Here is a 21,735-nt window from a genome sequence, read left to right as displayed (position 1 = left end):
CACCATGGAGCAAAGACTGCAGTAGTGACCTACAGAATACGTTGGTCCTGTAGTCATGGCAATGAAATAAGGGAAACATAGCAGGCCTGTTATGGTGATCACAGGGCTGTTAACACTCTAGGAGGAATGAGGGTCACCAGACTTAACCTGTGATTGCAGCCTCTATTTGCCCCTATCCCCTGGCCCTAGCTACATGGGACCATAGGATGGTGCAAGATTATATAGGAGGTAGAAGGTTAGCTGAAGGTAGGCCTCTATCAATACAACTTGTGTGACATGATATCCACGCAGGTGAGACTTTTTGGCAATACGGATGCTGCAGGTCACCCATTCTCCTTTAAATAACCCCTCATCCATGTTCCTGTAAGTAATCTCAAGAAACTCATTGGTTTTCCAAGCTGGACTTAAGTTGAATCCTTTCCTTCATCAGTCATTGAGTCTCTGTCTGGGATAAATAGATGTTTCTTCATGTCTCCCTAGAAAAAGAAATATAGAAAAGAGAGGAATTTTACAGAGCGAGCCAAAGTTGAAGAGAAAGTCTTGGTCCATACCCTGACTATATTCATGGAGTTTTCTTTTGTAATTAATGAGCTGAAATCAATGAATATCCTCATTGTGTTGTATATACTGCCAGACCCATACTAACGAGATCAAATTCTCTGCCTTCTGTTTCTGGTTTACTTCATTGGGTAGCATATACTTTGAATCATACTAAACCATGGCCTGTTCTTTGGTTTGTTTACTCATTCATTAATTGCCCTTTGACTTCTTGTTTTGCCTTTATTTCCTTATTGAAGAAATGGTGAAATGCTGAAGTATTCTCAAAGTTCTGAAAGTATCCATAAACCAGAAGGAAGTACATCTTTTTTAAAGAAAGAAGATAAGGCAAATAGTTCAGATGTTGAGGAAAATCAGCTCACCAACATATTGTGGCATCAGTGAGTACTACCAGTAATACAGAATGATCTCCCATCCCCTTCTGGCTTTTCTTTCTCATTCCAATCATCCCAATAGAAATGCCAAATCTGCTGTTAGTTATGAATAAGCTAGTTGTGAAATGAGTTGTTCGTTTCTTAATACATGCTAATACAACTTTTAAAGACATTATTTCTATCACGGCAAAACATGAATAAAATTGACCTTTTTAGCAATTTAAAATGTACAACCAGTGTTTTTTTATATATTGCCAAAGATGGGAAACCATTGTAACCATTTATCTACAGAATTTTTCTCATCATTTCAAATTGAAACTTTCACTAATGTTTCCCAGTTAAATGATAGCAACTCATTACTTCCTCTCCCTGGCCTCTACTTTCCATCTCTGTGTGTTTGACTATTTTAGACACTGCAAAATAAGTGGAAACATATACTACTTGACTTTAATTCTGCTTTAATTCACTCTGCATAAGGTTTCCAAGATTATTCCACTCTGTAGCATGTGTCAGGTTGTTCATGGCTCTCTAACCACGTAGATTTTCCCTTAGGGTCACCTGATATGTCAGTCGTTGCTGGGAAAACATTACCCCTGTCTCAAAGAATTAATACAGTAAAATCAAAATTCAAATTATATTCACTTCAGTATTTTATCACTGCTCTGGTTTGCTTTTTTGAGGCTGTGATAAAGCATTGACCAAAAGCATCTTGAAGAAGGAACGGGTTTATCTGGCTTTCAGTCACCCAAGGAATCCAAGGCAGGAACTCAAGGCAGGAACCTGAGGCTGAAACTGAAACAGAAATCATGGAAGAATTCTGTTTGCTGACTTGCTTGCTCAGGCTTGCTCATCTACTTTCCTAATACAGCCCTGGTCCACCTCTCAGGGATGGTGCAGCCCACATTGCCTGGGCCCTCCCACATCAACCAGCAGTCAAGAATGCCTCACACACATGGCCTCAAGCCAGTCTAATGGAAGACATTCCTTAGTTGAGATTCCCTCTTCCCAGGTGTGCCTAGGTTTGTGTCAAATTGACAAATACTATATGACAACCCATTTCTGAAAAATTACAAAGTGAATGACAGTCACGTAGTACATGTAGAAAGCAGAGTCAGAATGAGTATTTTTATAAAAATGTTCAAAGGGTTCTTATCATTGGACAATTTCATCATAAACAGTATAGTGATCTGGAGACATCACCTTTAATTTTATTCTTTTCATGAACTTTAAGAGCAGAATGCTGGGATAATACAGTTAGACTCCAGCATACAGGGAAAGCAAGTGAGAAAAAAAAAAAAACGAGAAAAAGTAGGAATTGAAACCGAAATATGTTAAGTTTTCACCTAGCTTTAATTATCAGTCATCATTTCTTTTGATTATGTGCGTGAAATCCAACAATGTTATATAAAAACCAGAGTCTGTTTAAAATTTCACTTATAAATACAGCATGTATACCAAAGTACTAAAAGTACCCAGTTTCTTAGCTAACGGTTTTATATTATCTGGAGGAAAATATCAAAGTTTTCATATGCATATATTTTCATTCAGAATTTTAGCTGAATATTTATGGAGTTTTCTGCTTTTGTTTTTGCAGTTTTTCACATTCATCACTGTATTGGCTAGATTTTCTTGATTGTTTAATTCAACTTATGGCACTAAGCACTGAGACCATGACACTTCCCTGTTCTAGGAAGTTGAAATGCAGTGGTATAGAAGGCAGAGATGGGCGTTGATGAGGTGCTAAGGATTGGAGACAACTGCAGTGGAAGGACAGTGGGCACCTAAGCACACAACAAACATGCTGTACAAAGGCTGAGGGCCCGAACACAGGACTGAAGAGAAAATCTGGCTTTCTTTGCTTTAGGGAATGTCAAAGAATGAACGATTGTCAAGAAAGGGGATCTACTGTTCTGAAATGGACATGTTTCCAGTTCATGGACAAGTGTATAATAACTCAGCTTTATTTCCTAGACTACATTATGGTTGACATAACTTGATTATTGAGACTAAAATAACTCAAAGCAGCAATAACCAAGCACTCACAGCATGCATAGATCAGACACAGTTCTTTAAAAAAAAAAAAGATTTATTATACTTTAAGTTATTCCCATTCTCAGAACTAAAACTACATTTAAATATTAAAACTGCTCCTTTTTCCCCAAATTCAAAGTTTTTTAGTCCTTTTTTTGGCTTTCTTTTTATTCTTTTTTAAAAAATTTAATAACCACATGATTAGAAGAAGCATTTCATTACAGCTTTAATATAGTCAGCAACAATTTCTAGAGCAAAGACACATCTCTTTCAAAAGTGGCTGTAAATTTTTAGGTTCACAGTTGAATTAATACAGTTATACAATATTGAACTCAGTATAAATACTTTAAGACATAAAATTGAATGAATTTTTAACCTTTAAAGAAGATCTCCATTTCATTAAAAAATATGCTGTTTCTTACATTTTTAATGCTATGAACACTTAGATTTTTGCACATATGCCTTTGATCTCTATGTATCTGATTATTACTAGTCACAGTCGGTTACACTTGGATCCTTGACACCTGAGTATGGATATAAAGTCATCAGGTACATTTCAATAGTAATGTTTATCACCTCTACTAATTAACATGGAGTGAATTTTTATGTTTCCTCCTCTAATACAAGTCTTTTAAAAAAATTTGTTGATTTTTTTTTTGTGTGTGTGTAGCAGTGGGGAATGGCTGGGGGCACCAACAACACAGTAGACAGTAACAGGAATGACAGAGTATATGGGCTCCAGTGGGGGGGCTATGGGAGGGTGCCAATGGGGAAGTGGGTATATAGATGAATAAGATTGCTTGGGATGTTCTGTATGATATACACACAGACACACTTCTTTTAACTATACAATGACAATTTTAAAAACTATACTCCAAATAAACTTGTGTGGTAATCATTTTCAAATCACCTGAGGAATTGTGAGTGTTCATCAAAGATGACAGCTTATTTAACACACCTTGCTGGCAAATGTTAGCAAGTAAGGGTTATTGTAAATGTGACCTACTTCTAACTCAAGATTCTAAAAAATTAAAATTTATATTGTTGCTTTGTGTGTGTGTGTGTGTGTGTGTGTGTGTGTGCACATGAAAAAAGGATAACCAGGCATCAAGTATAAAAGGCAGGGCTGTGGTGGGAATTGTGGTAACACAAAGGTTTTAAGTGCTCTGCTAGAAGTACCATTTTTCCCATCTCTGACATTGTTTTCTTTTGTATGTATACAGGATCATTTTATAAATGTATGTACATTTAATAAATATGTAGCCCTTATTATGTGTCAAGAATTGAAGAATATTGTCTCTAAAAGATAAACTTGACCAAGTAATCACAAGCTTTAAAGATAGTGCAGGAGAAATTGGATGGTTTGATATGTCAGAGCAGATAATCAAATGGAATCAATACTTTTTCATTGAGCATTTACTTGAAATTTAGTATCACACATAATAATATTGCCATGACAATTATATAGTAGGCTTTGTTCAAAATTTCAAATATTTCTTAAAGAGTATTTTCAGTCAGTCATGGTGGCACATGCCTTTAATTCCAGGACTCAGGAAGCAGAGGGAGGTGGGTCTCTGTGAGATCAAGGCCAGCCTGGTCCTTGTAGCAAGTTCCAGGCCAGTTGTGGCTGCAGGGAAACCTTGTCTCAGAAATCAAGAAAGTTCTGGTGAGTAACCAAGAGCAGGATCAATGATCAGTATTGTTTAAGGGTCTATGGGACCCCTGGTAAACAGTTTCTAGAGAAGGAGTCCATTCCTGGCATTTAGGTTTCTTTTTTGTTAGCCTATGATATCTGGAAGGGGCAATGACCTCCTGTTACAGGGTAACTCCCTTGAATTTTCAAATTGAAATACACATATATCCAAGATTTCAAAACTCGCATCCAGCTGTGGTAGAGAACATGTGAATTTTGTCTTTCTGAGTCTAGGTCACCTCACTCAGGATGATTATTTCCAGTTCCATCCATTTTCCTGTGAATTTTGGTTTTTTAAGAGCTGAATAATATTCCAATGTGTATATGTATTATAACTTTATTATCCATTCATTGGTTGATAGACAACTATGTTCTTTGCAATTTCTGACTATTATGAAAAGGGCAGCAATGAACATGGATGAACTGGTATTTCTGTAGTATGGTACAGAGTATTTTGGATATATGCTCAAGAATGGTATGGTTGGATCATACGCAGATTAATTTTGAGTTTATTGAAGAATCTGCACACTGATTTCCATAGTGGCTGGACCAGTTTGCACTCGCCAGTGGATAAGAGTTCCCGATTCTCCACATTCTTGCCAGCATTTGTCATTGTTTATTTTTTGGTTCTTATTCTGTGTGGGATAAGATGAAATCTCAAAGTGTTTTTAATTTGCATTTCCCTGATGACTAAAGATACTAAACACTTTTTATATTTTGATTTGTTTTTGGTCTTTTTGAGACAGGTTCTCCCTGTAGCCCCAGCTGTCGTCCTGGAACTCACTATGTAGACCAGGCTGGCCTTGAACTCACAGAGATCTGCCTGCCTCTGCCTCCCGAGTGCTGGGATTAAAGGCGTGCACTACCACGCCTCGCTAAAAAGTATTTTTCTCCCTTAGTTAACACCTTTCTCCTACTAGTTTTCTCTCTTGGGCTCCTTCTTTTCCTTAAGTTATTTCTGGAACAATGTGCTAAAAATTTGCCTCTCTTTGGAATAATAAAGAAGTATTTCTCTGCTATTTGCATTAGAGAACTGTGTTCAGCTCTTTGCCCCACTTTTTCTTTTTTAATGATTAGTTCTTTGTACATAATCTTCTGTTAAAAATATACCTGGTAAAGATTTTTTTTCCCATTCTGTAGGCTGCCTCTTCACTTGAATGATGGCATCTGTGCTGGATAGCTTTAGTTGTCAACTTGACACACCTGGTTAGAGGCAACCTCAATTGAGGAATTTTTTGCATTGGATTGGTCTGTGCTCAGGTCTGTGGGGGCGTTTTCTTGATTGTTGAGTGATGTGGGAATGACATGGCTTGTGCCATCCCTGGGCAGATGGTCTTTTATTGTATAAGAAAACAAACTGAACACAGACTAGGGAAGTAAGTCAGTAAGAAGCATTCCTCCATGGTCTGTGCTTTACCTCCTGCCTCCAGGTTCCAGCCCTGAGTTCATTCCTATCTTGGATTTTCTTGATAATGAACTGTGCTGTAAGTCAAATAAATCCTTTCCTCCACAAGTTGGTTTTGGTATGACAGATATCCTGAAGGAAATTATTTCAAGTGGAATATGTCATTGAGTCTACGAAGCTTGCTTCTACAGCCACTGGCATCCAGGAATCAGAAAATCTATGCCTGATAGTGGAGAAGACAATTTTTCCTCAACTCATAGAGCCTAGCAGACTTGAGAAAACTGTAGAGTTTGAGGCTCATATCAGTTGTGTCTTGAGTAGGCTAATAGCTGATGATAAGACTTTCATTGATAAAGCCAGAGTGCAGACACAGAGCCATTGGTTCACCTATAATGAGACAATGATGGTGGAGAGGGTTACCAAGGCAGTGTCCAATCTGGCTCTGCAATTTGGAGAAGATACAGACTCAGGTGCCATGTCTCCTCCATTTAGAGTAGCACTGTTATTTGGAGGAGTGATGAGAAAGGACCCAACCCAGAACTCCTTGCAAGACATTTATTACAAATACATAACACTGAAAGATGTCATCAAGTCTTCTCTTATCATCTTCAAATAAGTAATGGAGGAGAAGCTGAAAGCAACTAAAAGAGCTTGTCCCTGAGCAACCTGGTCAGAATTCCACATGACTCAATAAGCTTAACATAAATGACAGAATACATGAAATCAATTGGAAGGGGGGGGCACTATGGGAGGGTGTGGATGGGGGAGGGGTACAAAATTGATTAAGATTTTGTGTATGAAACACAGAAAATTCTGTAAAAAATATACAAAGAAAAAGAATTTCCATATGTTCACAAAGGAGGAATGAAGTGGTGATCAAGGACATTTAAAGAGCCATCCGTCCTCAGAACTTCTCTGGGACAATTTCAGTTCTAATTGTCCTTCAATTTTATTTCTAGCCTCTTATTTTTTGGAAAATACCCAATATATTTTTTATGATGGCTGTATAGAACAGCAATTCTGAAATAAAGAAAATTTAAAATTAAATAATCATTGACAAACCACCCTGCAAAGAGGCTTTTCCACTATGTTCTCTTCTAGGAGTTTCACAGTGTTAGAACTTATATTTTAGTCTTCAACCCATTTGGGGCATTTTTCTTCCCTTTTTGTTCTTTTTAAAAGAAATAGTTTCGATATAGTCTCTTGTTATGTAGCTCAGACTGTCCTTCAGATTGAAATCTTTCCATTTCAGTTTCTCAAGCAGTGAGATACAGGCAGGTACCACCATCCAGGTACTTATGTTGATTTTTGTATACAGCGTAAGGTGAAGGTTCAGTTTCATTCTTTTGCATGTGGAAATCCAGTTTTCCCAGCACAACTTATTGAAAAGACTTTGTTTATCTCTTGTGTGTTTTTGGTACATTTGCTAAGGTTTAGTTCACATATACACCTGGCTTTTTTGGGGTCTCTGTAGTCTATTTTATTGATCTATATATCGATGTTTGGTTCAGTGTCACACTGACTTCACAGTGGGGAGTGTGATGCCACCTGGTTTGTTTTCCTCACAATTGCTTTGACTACTTAAGACCTTTGTGACTCTATATGAACTTTATGATTGATTTTTCTATTTCTTTGAATGCTTCTGGAATGTTGATAGCAATTATATTTGTTAAGCTTGATGTAAAACTACCTCCATATATTTTAAATTTTGGCTTTAATGTTACTCCATACATGGCTGTATAAATTTGTTGTGTAAGCAAACTAACAAAGGTACAGTTTCAGCTAATCACAAGGGGTGAATTGTTTCAACCACCAATGAGGCAAATGCAGCTGTAAACATGGTTGTCTGCACCTCACTTCCATGTCTGTATTTAAGTTTTGTTTTGTTTTGTTTTTATAAGCACAATCTGGCCACAAAATGAAATTGGGCATTTTGAATAATTTTTCATTTAGACAGCTGCTTGATTCTAGGATCATAAATAAAATGAATGAAGATCTGCAAAACTTGACTTGTTACCATTTTGTCTTCATAGTAAATCTGGAGATTACTTTGGGTACTATCAATAATATGACTTCTTCCTTTAATTAATAATATAATCAATATTAATTATTCTAATCCATGGACAGAGGTATTTTCCATTTGTTTGTGTCTAATGTTTACTTCATCGATGTCTTACCATTTTTCGGTGCACAATTTCTTTTTTACCTTGGGAAAAGTTAGCATTTTTTACTCAAGATACAACAGCTAGAAATTTTGACTTCCTAGACTCTAACTTAGTTTTTGTTATGTTGTTAATTTTGTGATCTGCTTCCATGTTTAATTTACATAAACCAGAAATTCAGTTTTACATTGCGTTCTGGTTTCTAATTTGTCTACTTAAAAAACAAAAACATGATTTTAGTTCCAGAAAGTCCTTTTGTCTATAAGGTACTTTTCATAAAGCTTCTAATCCTTTTTACATGTAAGTCCTATCTTCTTTCTTTCCTTTAACTTAACAGAAGGCACCTGTTCAAAGGCCAGGCCACCATTCAATGTCTTAAACAGAAAGTTGATTTTGGTGCTTGGCAATCATGGGAGAGCTGAGCTTTCAGACTCTCAGTGTCACTGAACAAAGCACAGAGGACTCTGTAGTGGTGTGAGGCTGTCATTGATAATTTAGATCAATGGTTATTTGTTTCGGTGACCAAGGAACAGTCAGTCTTTTCTTGGGAGAATAGAAACGTTTATTCAAACTCTTGCTTTGGTGACTCAGTCTGTCTCTTTGAGCTACTTATTTCTTTGTATGGTTGGCAACTCAGTGTATATTTCTTTCTTACTGGCATAGGTGAGGTTGACGATCTAGCAGGTAGTGATCTATAAACAGCCTGGCAAACAGAGGCACTTCTGTTGGGACACAGTCCTGGCTATCTTTGTTCTTGAGTTTTAGTTGGTGTGAAAGGTGACAAGTGGCTCTTTGCTCAGCTTTCTTGGTGTTACTGGGTTGATAAAATCATTTTAAGTTCCTTATAGCTCTAGTAATTCCTGGTGCATTTTCATATCATGAGCCTTTCTGTAAAGTAATACATTTAAAGAACGTTAATTTTTAATAGTTGTAGAATGGAAAAATACCTTCTTGTTACTTCTTGATATTTTTATGTACCCATTAGCAGAAAATTTCATTTATAGGAATTTGTCCTAGAAAGAGGAATTGTTTTCTCTTCAGGTTATTAACAAATAAGACCATTTATGTTTCAGTATTAATCATATTAATAAATAGAAATAAATCAGACTGGATTTTCAAAAATTATCCTTTATCTAGAAGCAATTATTGACATAAATGTGTGTATATCCAAGGAGAGATAGAGTGAGGAAGATTTAATATACTTCTCAAGATTAATTTTATATATAGTAACTTTAAGTATTTCTTTTTAGTTTAATAGAAATTTTATTAATTCAAGAATTTCATACAATGAATTTTGATCATATTCACACCTTCTCACCCATCTCCACCCTCACTCCACCACCACCCTTACCCCCAACCCTGTCTATGTGTCTTCTATTTATACATGAGCAGTCCCATCCGACACTAGAAATCTGAGCTGGATGCTGGAGAAATCATGTTGTCAGAGTGTCAGATATCTATAATTCTTATACTGAGGTGTGCCAAAGTAAGGGCCCACTTTTTTTCCTTTGTACATGGTTTTGGGTTAGAATATGCCCAGGTTTCTTAGAATGGGATTTTCACTCTTAATTTTTGTCTCTTTTACTCACAGCTTAGGAGTGTCAAGTAGGGATTTCTCTTTTTTCTCAGTGGTCAGAAACGCTTGATTTTCTTCATCAAAATTAGTTGTTCACAGCCCTTGCATGCAGATTACTACTTTGGCTGTTTCTGATCCTCACTCAGCACAATGACCCCATTGTGGACCAAATTCGCCAACAAGTTGATCCCTTCTGGGTTTCACCATGGGTAAAGAAGAAGCTAGGTCCTCATAGCAGGCAGCAGTTAGCTCACACCTCCATTCCAGTTCTCTGAGTGGCAGTTGGGAGGTTTCACAGCTTCACATGACAGCCTTACACCAGTTGTCCTCTAGTTCATTTTCTGACTGGAGCCTTCTCAGATACCTAATGTTTTTGAGAACTGAAACCAGTTCTTGACAGCCACTGAGTGATGATTATGGTTGGCAGACCATGGGTACCACTGGGGTGTGTGGGTGGGCAGTCTAGGTTGGCTCCACCCTGCTCGTGCCCCTGGGCTTCATCAACGTGTGTGGGTGGCTAGGCCACTGTGCACAGCTTTGTGATCTCAGCTCCCCAGTTATTATGCCTCTTACTTGTCAAATCCTGAGTTCAGAATTCTGAGATAAATATAGATGTATCAAGATTCTTAATAAGAGGAAGAGGCACTGAGTCATGTTTCTAGGTGCCTGTGCCCAGAGTCACCTTCAAGGCATTGCTCTGGCTGCACCGGCATTTTGGTTGTTTAATCATATTTTTTTTCTCACCTGCCACATCCTGGGTTCAGAACTTTAAGATCAATATATAACTGCCTATGGGCAGACAAATCTGGGGTAATGAGGTTCTTCACATGTCCATTGGATGCACTCAGTCTGCTGGGAGCTGGCACGCCTGGGGATTGCCTGTTAGAACTGTGGGTTAATTTGTCTCATATGTCACTGATGAGTACATGAACTTAAAATGTCTTCTTCTCTAATTAAGCTCTGTAGGGATATAATTGATGAGCTAACCATTATTATACTGTATGCAGCATGACCCACCATCACACTGTTGTCATGACAACAGTATTGGTTCTTTCCCTAATTAGTAGGCTATGACACTGCTTAAATATACTGGCAGTGAGCCAAGTAGCCAAGGGCTTTTTAAAATTTTTATAGCGTACCTTCAGAACTCTGGAGAGTTAAGTAAAACAAGTTATGTTTTTTCCCCCCACGGATAGGGATCAGCTAATTATAGTCTGTTAGCTAAATCTGCTTTACTGCCCATTTTTTTGAATAAAGATTTACTGGAATACAGTCATGTCCATTATTTAAATATCAGCTGTAGCTGCTTTTGTGGTTCACTGGCAGATCTGATTGCAGTAATCCCTTGATATCAGTGTGGGATGAGATCTAGGACCTTTTTCTTGGATACCAAAATCTGTTGATAGTCAAATTCCTTATATCAAATCACATTTACATATAACCTCCAGTATTCTCTATGTTTTAAACATCCTCAGTTTTACTTATAATACCTAATACTATACAAACTTGACCCGATAGGCCTTAACATATATAACAGATGTATGAAATTTGGTGGGGTCTCTAAAGGGATACAGATACAGGAGGGGGTCTAAATATGATTAAGATGTATTATATGAAATGCACAAAAATTCAATAAAAAGAAATATAAATGTTACATAAATAATGGACATGCACATTATCTAGAATATAAATAGATTTTTGTTACTAATGTAATTAAAAGTTATTTTAGATACACTGGTGATTGATTCTGTGGATGTAAAACCTATGGAGACAGAAAGCTTACTCTGTATGCAGCAGAAACCGTATGGTTCACAGAACCCAAACTATTTACTCTCTGACCCTCTATAAGTTGGCTGACTTCTGAATTAAAGTTTGAAGTTATTATTACAAAAGATCTGCTTCTTTGATTTAATTTCTTAAAATTTTATTAGATGTCTATGATTTTCACACAAGCATATTTGTGTTGATGGCATCTGCCAGTAAAATGCTAATATTATTTTGATATATCAGATTATTCTGATGCTTTTATGTCTATGAACAGGAAGAAGTTCATGAAAGTCACATCTTTAGCTCTATCATCAGTCTAAAGGTCATGATGATTTAACTTCATAGTTATATATTTATCTCTTCCAACTGCCATATGCTACAGCAGTTTGAGCATTGTGTTCAATTACAGTTTCTCTTGATAAAAGTAACTGATGGTGATTTAAGCTTTTTCAGAAGACATATTATTTAATTTTTTAAAAGTTGTAAGTTCTCAGTAGATTGTGGTTTAGAAACTGCCTTTGGGTGATGTAATGAAAGAGAGAAATCAGTATAATGCAAAACAGATTCTATTCCAAAGAGAGAGGGAGAATATTGAATATTCATGAAAGGAGTGATTGACAATTGAAAAGTGAAGAGAATGACCCAGTGAAAAAATGTTAGGTAAACCAAGCACAACTGCAGCCACTTACTCTCCACAGTAAGGGGGTGGGATAGAAGTCTCATCTCAAGGAGAACTCATGAGACTGGTGAACAGAGACTGGTAGTTTTACTCAGGAAAATCCTACCCTCTTGCAACCCTCAAATGCAGTGCTGAGTCTTGTGGAGACAATGACTCATTTGTCAGGATGGGTCAGCCTTGCAGAAGAACTCCATTTTGTCCATCTCTCATCTGTGAGGATTGTGGCTAGGTGTCATCTTAAGGTGGAAATGAACTCAGCCGGTCGAGGGCTTGCCTAGCACAGATGAAGCCCTGGATTGATTCCCAGCAATGCATGAACTGGGTATGGAGATACCTTCTTGTAATCCCAACACTTGGTTGTTGGCAAGAGGAATAAAAGTCCAAGCTCATTCTTAGCCATATAATGAGTTTGCGTTCATTCTGGGATACATGACACCATGTTTCAAAAAAGGAAAAAAAGAGACAAATTACTGTTGAAAACTTTGTTACCATGGGGGCCTGAGAACAGGGAAAATTACAAGTCAGAAAGCCTGAATTTAACCTGCTATAACTCTGAGGGTGTGAGACAGTCTTGGGAGGCAGTCATGGAGAATGAGAGGTAGGGATACTGAGAAACTGAAGAGTGTAGGCTTACCACAACAGTGAAGGGTCTGTGCTTGATCAACTGAGAATAACTGGAGGTTAGGAGCCCTTTACCTGAGGTGACCATGTAGGTGAAACTCTGGAGTCATGTATCAGCCATGAGGTTTAAGAATGCTGAATGAGGGGTGGAGAGATGGCTCAGCAGTTAAGAGCACTGGCTGCTTTTGCTGAGGACCAGGCTTCGATGCCCAGCACCCACATGATGGCTAACAATCAGATAATTGCAGTTGCAGGGGATCCAATTCCCTCTTCTGACATTTGTGGGCATTGCACTACACTTGTACACTTACATACATGCAGGCAGTACACTCATACACATAAAATAATAATAATAATAATAATAATAATAATAGAATGCTGACTGAGAGTCAAGATTTCTGACATTCCAACAGAATACACTCAACTGCATTTGCATTTCTCCTACAAGACAGGACAATTAATGTTTAAGAATTTTAAAAGCAGGGAGAGCAGTCTGATTGCAGATATCAGTACCACGGTTGCTTCCTAAAATTCCAAGCTTCTTGAGAGACAGTCCCCAATTAGAATATTCGTTGTCTCAGGTGGTAAAAACTGAGTCATCTCAGTCAAGGGGGAGAACTAGTTCAGTCCACAGACTTCAGAACTTAGAATGGCCAGAAGCATCTGGTATGCAAAGAAGGGAAGCTACTAAAGGGAGGATAGCTCTGGTGGACATTGGATACTTTTCCAGACAGGCTCAGCACCAGCATAAATCAGAGGAACAACAAGAACATAACATAAACTATGATCAAAAGCATTGTACACATGTGTAAAAACATCAGAATAAAACCCATTACTTAGTACAGTTAATATGCACTAGTAAAATTTTTAAAAACTAAATAAAAATAAACTCTTAAATATTAACAATGGAATGTGTCAGACATCATCTCTCTCAAGTTGTTGGTCATAGATCTAAAACACATTAAGAAAAAATGTGCTATTATGGTCCATGAGATCAGCCATAGTTAATTATATGACTGAAGTTTGTTTCCCAAATCATACTGTAATACTTACAGTAAAGGACAAGAAAAAAATGAAAAGATGCTTCAATTAAAAGTAAATATTCAATTGAAGAACAGTTATAAGCAACAAATAAGAAAATGAGAAGGAAAAGTAATGACAGAGAAATGAGAAACAAAGAATTTGCATAAGAAGGGTTAGGGAGATGGCTCTGTTGGTAAAGTGTTTTCTGTTTAAGCAAGAGAACCTGAGTTTGGATCCCTACTAGCCACAAACAAACCCAGGCATGGTGGTGCACTTCTGCAATCCCAGTGTTGGAGAGATGAGCCAGGCTGGTCCCTGGACCTACAGCTTGCTGGCCAACACAGCCATGATAACTATAATTGGTTATCTCTAAGTTCAGTGAGAGACCCTGTCTTTAAAAATGAGAAAATAATTGAGAAAGACACCCAATATCAAGCTCCGGTCTCTACATGAATAGGCCCACAAGTGCATGCATTCTGCCCTAAACATGACACCATATACCAACCTACAAAACCAAGAATATACATAATAAACACATTCAACTACCGATTATTAGTAAAACGATATAAGTAAATTTTATTCAACCTAATTAAACGAACAGGGTAAGATTCTCTTTATTATTACCTAATCTGGACTTCTCTCATGTTCCTTGTGCCTGAAGATGAATCTCTGCTCCTTCAGAGTATCTAGAGCTGGCCTCCTCCTGGATGCTTGGGAAGCACTGAGTCATGGGAGGGCTGTGGTAGCAAAGACAGCAGAAGTTTTGACTAGACTAACATGAACCCTGAGATATGCCACTCTGCCTCTTAGACATAGAGATGTTGAATAGTGGAGTGAGTGTGTGAGATTGAACAGGCATCTTGATAAGCAGAGCTGCTGGAAGTGACAGAAGATGACCTGAGCAAAAGCCTGGCTAAATAACTTTAGTAATATTCAAGTACAGAGGAAGAAGAGCTCCCTGGAGCATATTGTTTGGTGGTATTTTTGAAGTAAATAATTCAGGGGATACACTGAAGAAAAGTATGATTATTGTTAGGACCAGGAGCAATGTCAGGCAATAGTAGCTCGCTAATAATTAATGAAATAAGGAATAAATAATACAATATTAAGATTTATGTAAATCAATCATAAATTACAAATGATTAGATTCTGTGAATGGAAATGAAGGTAGTTGGAAGGAGTTGATAATTAAAAAAATTAGTAGGTTGGCTCAGCATGGTGCTCATGCCTTTATTTCTGTCACTTGGGAGCCAGAGTCAGGCAGATCTCTGTGAGATGAAGGCCAGCCTACATCTACACCTACATGGTGAGTTCTAGGCTGACTGGGGCTACAGGGGAGCCCTGTTTCAAAAAACAAACAAACAAAATTAGTAAGTTCAAGTTTCACTAAGTGAAGGACAAATATTTGCATTTTGCATGGTAAAATTTTCTATTTAGTATTTTGCTGGTGTTACAAGTGTTGTTAATAAAAAAGAAGGAAATAACTCAAAATGGACTCATCTAGAAATCTAGCTGTTGGAATACATCCTGAAATTACAGACTTTTGAATAAAGAACTGAAGCCCAACTCAGCCAAGTACATTTATCTGCCAGGACAAAGGAAAGAATTGGAGAATGGAAGGTTCTCAGAGAACCATCCATACCATTCACCTGGAGCAAATCACCCAGAAAATAACACCTATCAAATAACAAATGAATGAAAATATTTTTCTAATTACATTTTTATTTCATTAATTTATACTGCTCTCATCATTAATGACTTCGTCCTACTAGTTTTGTTTAACTACTTACTCCTGTGGTCTGAGTGAAGGGGCTGAGTAGAGGAGATAACCAGCAGAGATGGATTTTAAAATGTAGATATGAATGTCCTTACAGCTGAGTGTTGTGGATTAGGAATGTAATAGAAAGCCAAAATAAGGCTCTTCTAGAAATGGAAATGGCATGCTGTGAGGAATACAAATGTGCCATTCTAGGAAAAAAAAAATCACAGGTGAGAAAAGGTAGCATTTAAAGAATTGCCATGTAGCAGGCAGGAAGCCCAAAACATGGAGCTTGCTACATGGGAATGGATAGAATGTTTTCCCTCTTCCCATCAAACAGTAGTTTCTGGTTATAATGCTAGGAAAAAGAAAGGATAAAAGCAAGTAACTGAACTAAATGTCGTTTAAAAGGATGTAGGAAAGCATAAAAGAAAATAACATATACGCAGTTTGGTAAGATGAGAGAAAAATAAAATAGCAGGTTACAAATCAATTTATAAAATTTCTTTCTATATACCAATAACAAGCAATCAGAAAAAGAGCTCATTGGAAACCTTCCCATTGATAATAGCCTCAAAAATTCTAGAAATAAACCTAACTAAAGGCATTAAAGACCTCTACAATGAAAACTTTAAATCTTTGAAGAAAGAGATTGAGGAAGACACAAGGAAATGGAAAGACATTCTGTGCTCATGGATTGGTAGAATTAATATTGTGAAAATGACCATCCTACAAAAAGCAATTTATAGACTCAATTAAATGCCAATCAAAAGCCCTATGACATTCACAGAATTAGACAAACCATCCTAAAATTCATATGGAGGCACAAAAATCCCCAGATAATCAATGCAATCCTGAGCACAAAGAGCAATGCTGGGGGAATCATCATACCAGATTGCAAACTATATTACAGAACTATAGGAATAAAATTAGCAGGGTACTGGCACAACAAGAGACATGATGAATGAAACAAAATAAAGGACCCAAACATGAGTGCATACAATTTCCATCACTTATTCTTTAACAAAGGTGCCCAGAACAAACATTGGAGGAAAGACAGTATCTTCAACAAATGTTCCTGGCAAAACTGGATCTCTACTTGTAGAAGAATGAAATTAGACCTTTGTCTTTCACCTTGTACAAAAATCAACTCCAAATTGATCAAAGACCTTAATGTGAAACCTGAAACTCTGAAACAGTTAAAAGGAAACATAGGGAGTACCCAACAAAATATAAGGTCAACAATTGACAAGTGGGGCCTCATTAAACTAAGGAATTTCTGTACATTGAAAGACATAATCAATGAACTGAAGAAGAAACCCACAGAATGGGAGAAAATCTTCACTTGTTACACATCTGACAGTGGATTAATATCCAGAGTATATGAAAAACTTGAAAAACAAAGAATCAAGAAAACAAATGACCCAGTTAAAAGATGGGCTATGGATTGGAACAGAGAGCTCTCAAAAGAAGAAATAAAAATGGCTAAGAAACACCTCAGAAAGTGCTCAACATCCTTTGTAGTTAGGGAAATGTAAATCAAAACCATTTTAAGATTTAATCTTACCCCAGTCAGAGTAGCTAAAATCAAAAGAACAAATAATACCAAATGCAGGTGAGGATGTGGTGAAAGGAGAATGCTTGTTCACAGCAGGTCGGATTGCAAACTGTCTCTATGGGTGCAGTAATGGTACCTTTATCTTGGGAGTAATCAACACTGGACTTAATGCCTGCTCAATGGGAAGGAACTCATGTGTGCTACTCTAAACATAGCCAAATACAGTGGCTGGAGAGGTCATAGACCCTGGAGAAATCTCTACCTATGTCACATTTCTAGACAAACATAGTTTCTTACCATATACTAAATATGTATCCTTATATTACAGACAAGTATACCGTTCACCACTCATCAAAGAAGCTTCTTTTTGCAACAGATGAAGAATATTACAGAGTTCCACAACTAGTCAAACACAGAGAATGTGTCTGTGAGAGGCGCAGCTTTAAGTGACACATCTACAATGGAACCTCTATGCCTAAGGCTCATGGAACTTAGTGGAGAAGAGGGGTCTCAGCTGTCACCATTGAAGTTTCCTCATTCCACAGAGTGTGATTAATACAGAAAGCCACAACTCGCTAAAATGTAGGGGCTACGAGACTGCAGAGTGTGTTTCCTGGAACAGGACTCCTATATTAAACTCCATCCACCTATGGCTCAGGGACAATTGTGGAAGAGGGGGTGGAAAGATTGTAAAAGTCAGGATTGGTGCATGATCATAAGGAAACAGAGTCTTCCAGGCCTCTGGGAACTTGCTCATATGAATTTACAGCAATGGTGACAGCATGCATAAGACACATGCAGACCTAGTCAGACAAGAACCCAGCATAGGACTGGAGAATGAGCAAGAAGCCCTAACCTTAGCTGAGGAACTATTAGCAGCTGATCTCTACTGGGTGAAGAAGAGTTGGTTACTTCAAGGGAGTAACAACTAGATAGGCTGACCAGGCTCCAGTGAGTAACTCACTGAGGGACATCTGAGGACACAAAATTGACTTGATGGACCTTGACATCTATGACAGAATGCATGAAATCTGGTGGAGGATCTATAAAGGGTACAGATAGAGGAGGAAATCTAAACATGATTAAAGTACATTGTATGAAATCAACAAAAATTCAATGAAAATATGTATTGAAAAGAAAAGAAAATAGTACAATGAAAAAAACTAAAAAATAAAATCTGATGGAAAGAAGAAAATCATTACCTTATGAATTGCATATACCCATTAAAAAACAGCTCCAGTACTGGGCATGGTGTGCACCCATAACTCCAGCATTTGGGAGGTGAAGGGAGACAGGAGGATCTTGAGTTCAAGGTGTCTGGACTACTCGTGACATACTGTTTCATCCACCACCACAACACCACCAACAGCAACAACAAAAGAGATCAATACAGGAACTCAATTGTCCTATATACTCTTTCAAAGAATATATTCAGTGTAAGTGATGAAGAAAATTCAAATTTAGAAGATGGGAGTGAATAAAGGAGTGATGAACATTCACAAATTAAAATAATCTAGGAATGACTGTATTATGAAAAAGAAAAGCCATAATTTACCAGTAAAGGCAATCAGGATGGTAAAGGCAGATAACATGCCATAATTAAAGGTACAGTTTATGAAAAATATAATAAAAATAGAATTACAAAAATAGCAGCTGAAGATAAAAATCAATGTATTGACAAATTCAGAACTTATATTCCTTTTTTTTTTGGTCCTTTTGAGACAGGGTCTCCCTGTAGCTCCAGCTGTCCTGGAACTCACTATGTAGACCAGGCTGGCCTTGAACTTACAGAGATCCACCTGCCTCTGCCTCCTGAGTGCTGGGATTAAAGGTATGCACAGAAATTATATTACTTTTTAAGGATTTTGTATGATTAGTAGATACAAATTAGTTAGGAGATTTAAGTTATAAACATATATGTTGGGAGCCTGGAAGCCTGAGGTTCAACTGAGTCTCAGCTACCTCTCAATACTGCTGACAGGCCTGAGCTGGCAGCTTTCCATTCTGCCCATAGCCTTGGCCTGGAAACTCTGGTAGGCAGCCTGAGCCCACGACCTTGGCTTGTAGCCGGGGCTCACAGCCTTGGCCCAAAACCTTGGCTTGAAGCCGGGGCCAGATAGCCTTGCTAGATAGCCTTGGCCCACGGCCTTGCTCTTCTTTCCAGTATATGGTTCTATTCTTCTATAATCAGAGATTCCTCCCTTAATGTGTGTTGGGGCCCTCATGCTCTGACTGATGTAATGGTTTACAGTCTGTGTTCCTTTGTTCTTATTCTCTATAAAAACTCTTGCTTGTGCTTCAATAAACGAGACTTGATCAGAATCCTGTCTTGTCTCCATTTCTCTTGTCCTTGCCTCATTTTCATCCCCACCCCCCAATCCAGGTACCTGTTGCAGACCCCGTGGGCCAGGGCAGGGTGGCGCCCAACGTGGTGCTGGATACTGGGGACAACGTGAGGGACACAACGGAGTAAAGAAGGGGTACGCACCCGATCAAACAATAGTTCGGAGACGTCGCGGTAGCCTGCTGTGACCGAGCCGACAGGTAAGTTGGTCGTGCAATTTAAATCATGGGGCAAGCATTGAGTCAGCATCAGAAATATGTGATACAGTTAAGAGAAGTGTTACAGGCAAGAGGAGTAAAGGTTACAACTGAAGATTTATTTCATTTTTTTGATTTTGTGAAAGACATCTGCCCATGGTTTCCCCAAGAGGGGGTTATAGATGTAAAAAGATGGAGAAGAGTGGGAGATGCATTACAAGAATTCTATAAGGTGTTTGGACCGGGAAAGGTCCCAGTAACTGCTTTTCCATATTGGAATTTAATAAGTTAGTTAATAGATAAGAGAGATGAACAAGAGCCAGTGGTGGTAGCAATTGCCCAGCTGAAGAGATTTTTAGAAATAGTTCTAAGTCAGAAAATTCCCAAGGAGGAGGCGGCTGTTGCAAATCCCCCTCTGGGCCGCCCAGGATGGTCAGGGAGCCGGGCATCAGAGCCTTCCACAAGCCCTGCCTGGGGAGGGGTAGAGCCCAGGACCTGGTGGGGCCGCTTTAAAAAGGAAGCGCCACTCGCACCGCTTCCTCCACCAGCTGCACTCACCGCCATGCTGGGAGCCTCAAAAAAAAAAAAAAAAGTGGAGGAGCGGGCGGCAGCTTTACTCTTTTCAGTGACAATTTTGCATGGTGGTTGGGACTGGGAGCCCCCACGCGCTGGCCTCCTGCCCCCACCGCAGCCCGCAGGGCCCTCTGGTTCCACCGCCTGTGGTGTGGCATAGAGAAGCGGGCAGTGGGATGCTGCACAAAGAATGCGGCCCGAGCCCTCTGTGCCTTTAAGGGCTGCTGCTTCCAACTTAAAGTGTCCCCCATGCACACATACCACGCACCATGTCACAGTATGGAGCCACAGCCCCATGTACCTTAGCAGTCTTAGATGGTGTGGCTAAAAATTGGCTAACTCCTATGATTGGAATCAACTGGTAAAGGCAGTCCTTAATGGAGGTGATTATTTGTTATGGAAATCAGAAGTTTATGACAATTGTAAGGAGACAGCTAGAAGGAATCAACAATCCGGAAATGCATGGGGTTTTGATATGTTGATAGGCGGAGGTGAATATGAGACTAATGAAAAACAGATGCAGTATGATGCAGGTCTTTTTGCGTAAATTCGAGCTGCTGCTCTAAAGGCATGGAGGAAGCTTCCAGTTAAAGGGGACCTGGGAACTTCTCTCACTTCTGTTAAGCAAGGGTCCGATGAGCCATTTGTAGATTTTGCTCATCGGTTGATGACCACAGCAGGAAGGATATTTGGAAGTATGGATGCAGGACTAGAGTATGTGAAACAGTTGGCATATGAAAATGCTAATCCTGCCTGCCAGGCAGCCATCAGACCTTATAGGAAAAAGACAGATTTGACTGGCTATATTTGCCTGTGTTCAGACATAGGGCTGTCTTATCAGCAAGGGTAGTAGCTTTCAACAGTAAAGGAGTTTCTGGCCGAGAAGCATAAAGCTAAGAGCAAAGGATGTTTTAATTGTGGTAAGAACGGGCATTTCACCCGGGAGTGCAAAACTGGGAGTGACCAGCAAAAGACTGATAGGAAAAGAACTCCAAAGATCTGCCCTAGATGTAAAAAAGACAGACACTGGGCAAAGGAGTATAGATCAAAAAGAGATCTCCACAAAAATCTTCTCTTAAAAAAGCGAGAGGAGAAGCCAGTCTCAGGCTGTGCCTGAGAGGCTCTATAACAATGCCTTTCAACATAGTTCTTAGGCCCCGGTGCAGTGGGTGTCAACAATAGCCACCGTTCCTAACTGTAATAATACACATAGAAGCTTTGACAGCAAGGTTTCTTGGTCCTCTGCCTCCTTAAGGAAAAAGTGTGGCAGATGTGCATGTGAATATTGTAAGTGTTTGTATACTATGTATAGGATAATTTCTAAAAACCTAGGCTGCTTAAATACACTAACAGCTAACTCTGGAGGGAAATTGTGCACCTTTCACTTCAGACTTAAGCCTGTTCTTTTCAGTTTT

At 38.5% G+C, this 21,735-nt stretch overlaps 1 pseudogene; it reads left to right on the top strand.

Moving 5' to 3' along the window:
- Positions 1 to 313: 313 nt before the first annotated feature.
- On the top strand, positions 314 to 6,929 carry LOC115068571 (annotated as a pseudogene).
- The last annotated feature ends 14,806 nt before the right edge of the window (positions 6,930 to 21,735 follow it).

Source organism: Nannospalax galili, unplaced genomic scaffold (assembly GCF_000622305.1).
Source record: "Nannospalax galili isolate Female #2095 unplaced genomic scaffold, S.galili_v1.0 scaffold790, whole genome shotgun sequence".
Lineage (NCBI taxonomy): Eukaryota > Metazoa > Chordata > Mammalia > Rodentia > Spalacidae > Nannospalax > Nannospalax galili.
This window is presented reverse-complemented; position numbering and strand designations above follow the sequence as displayed.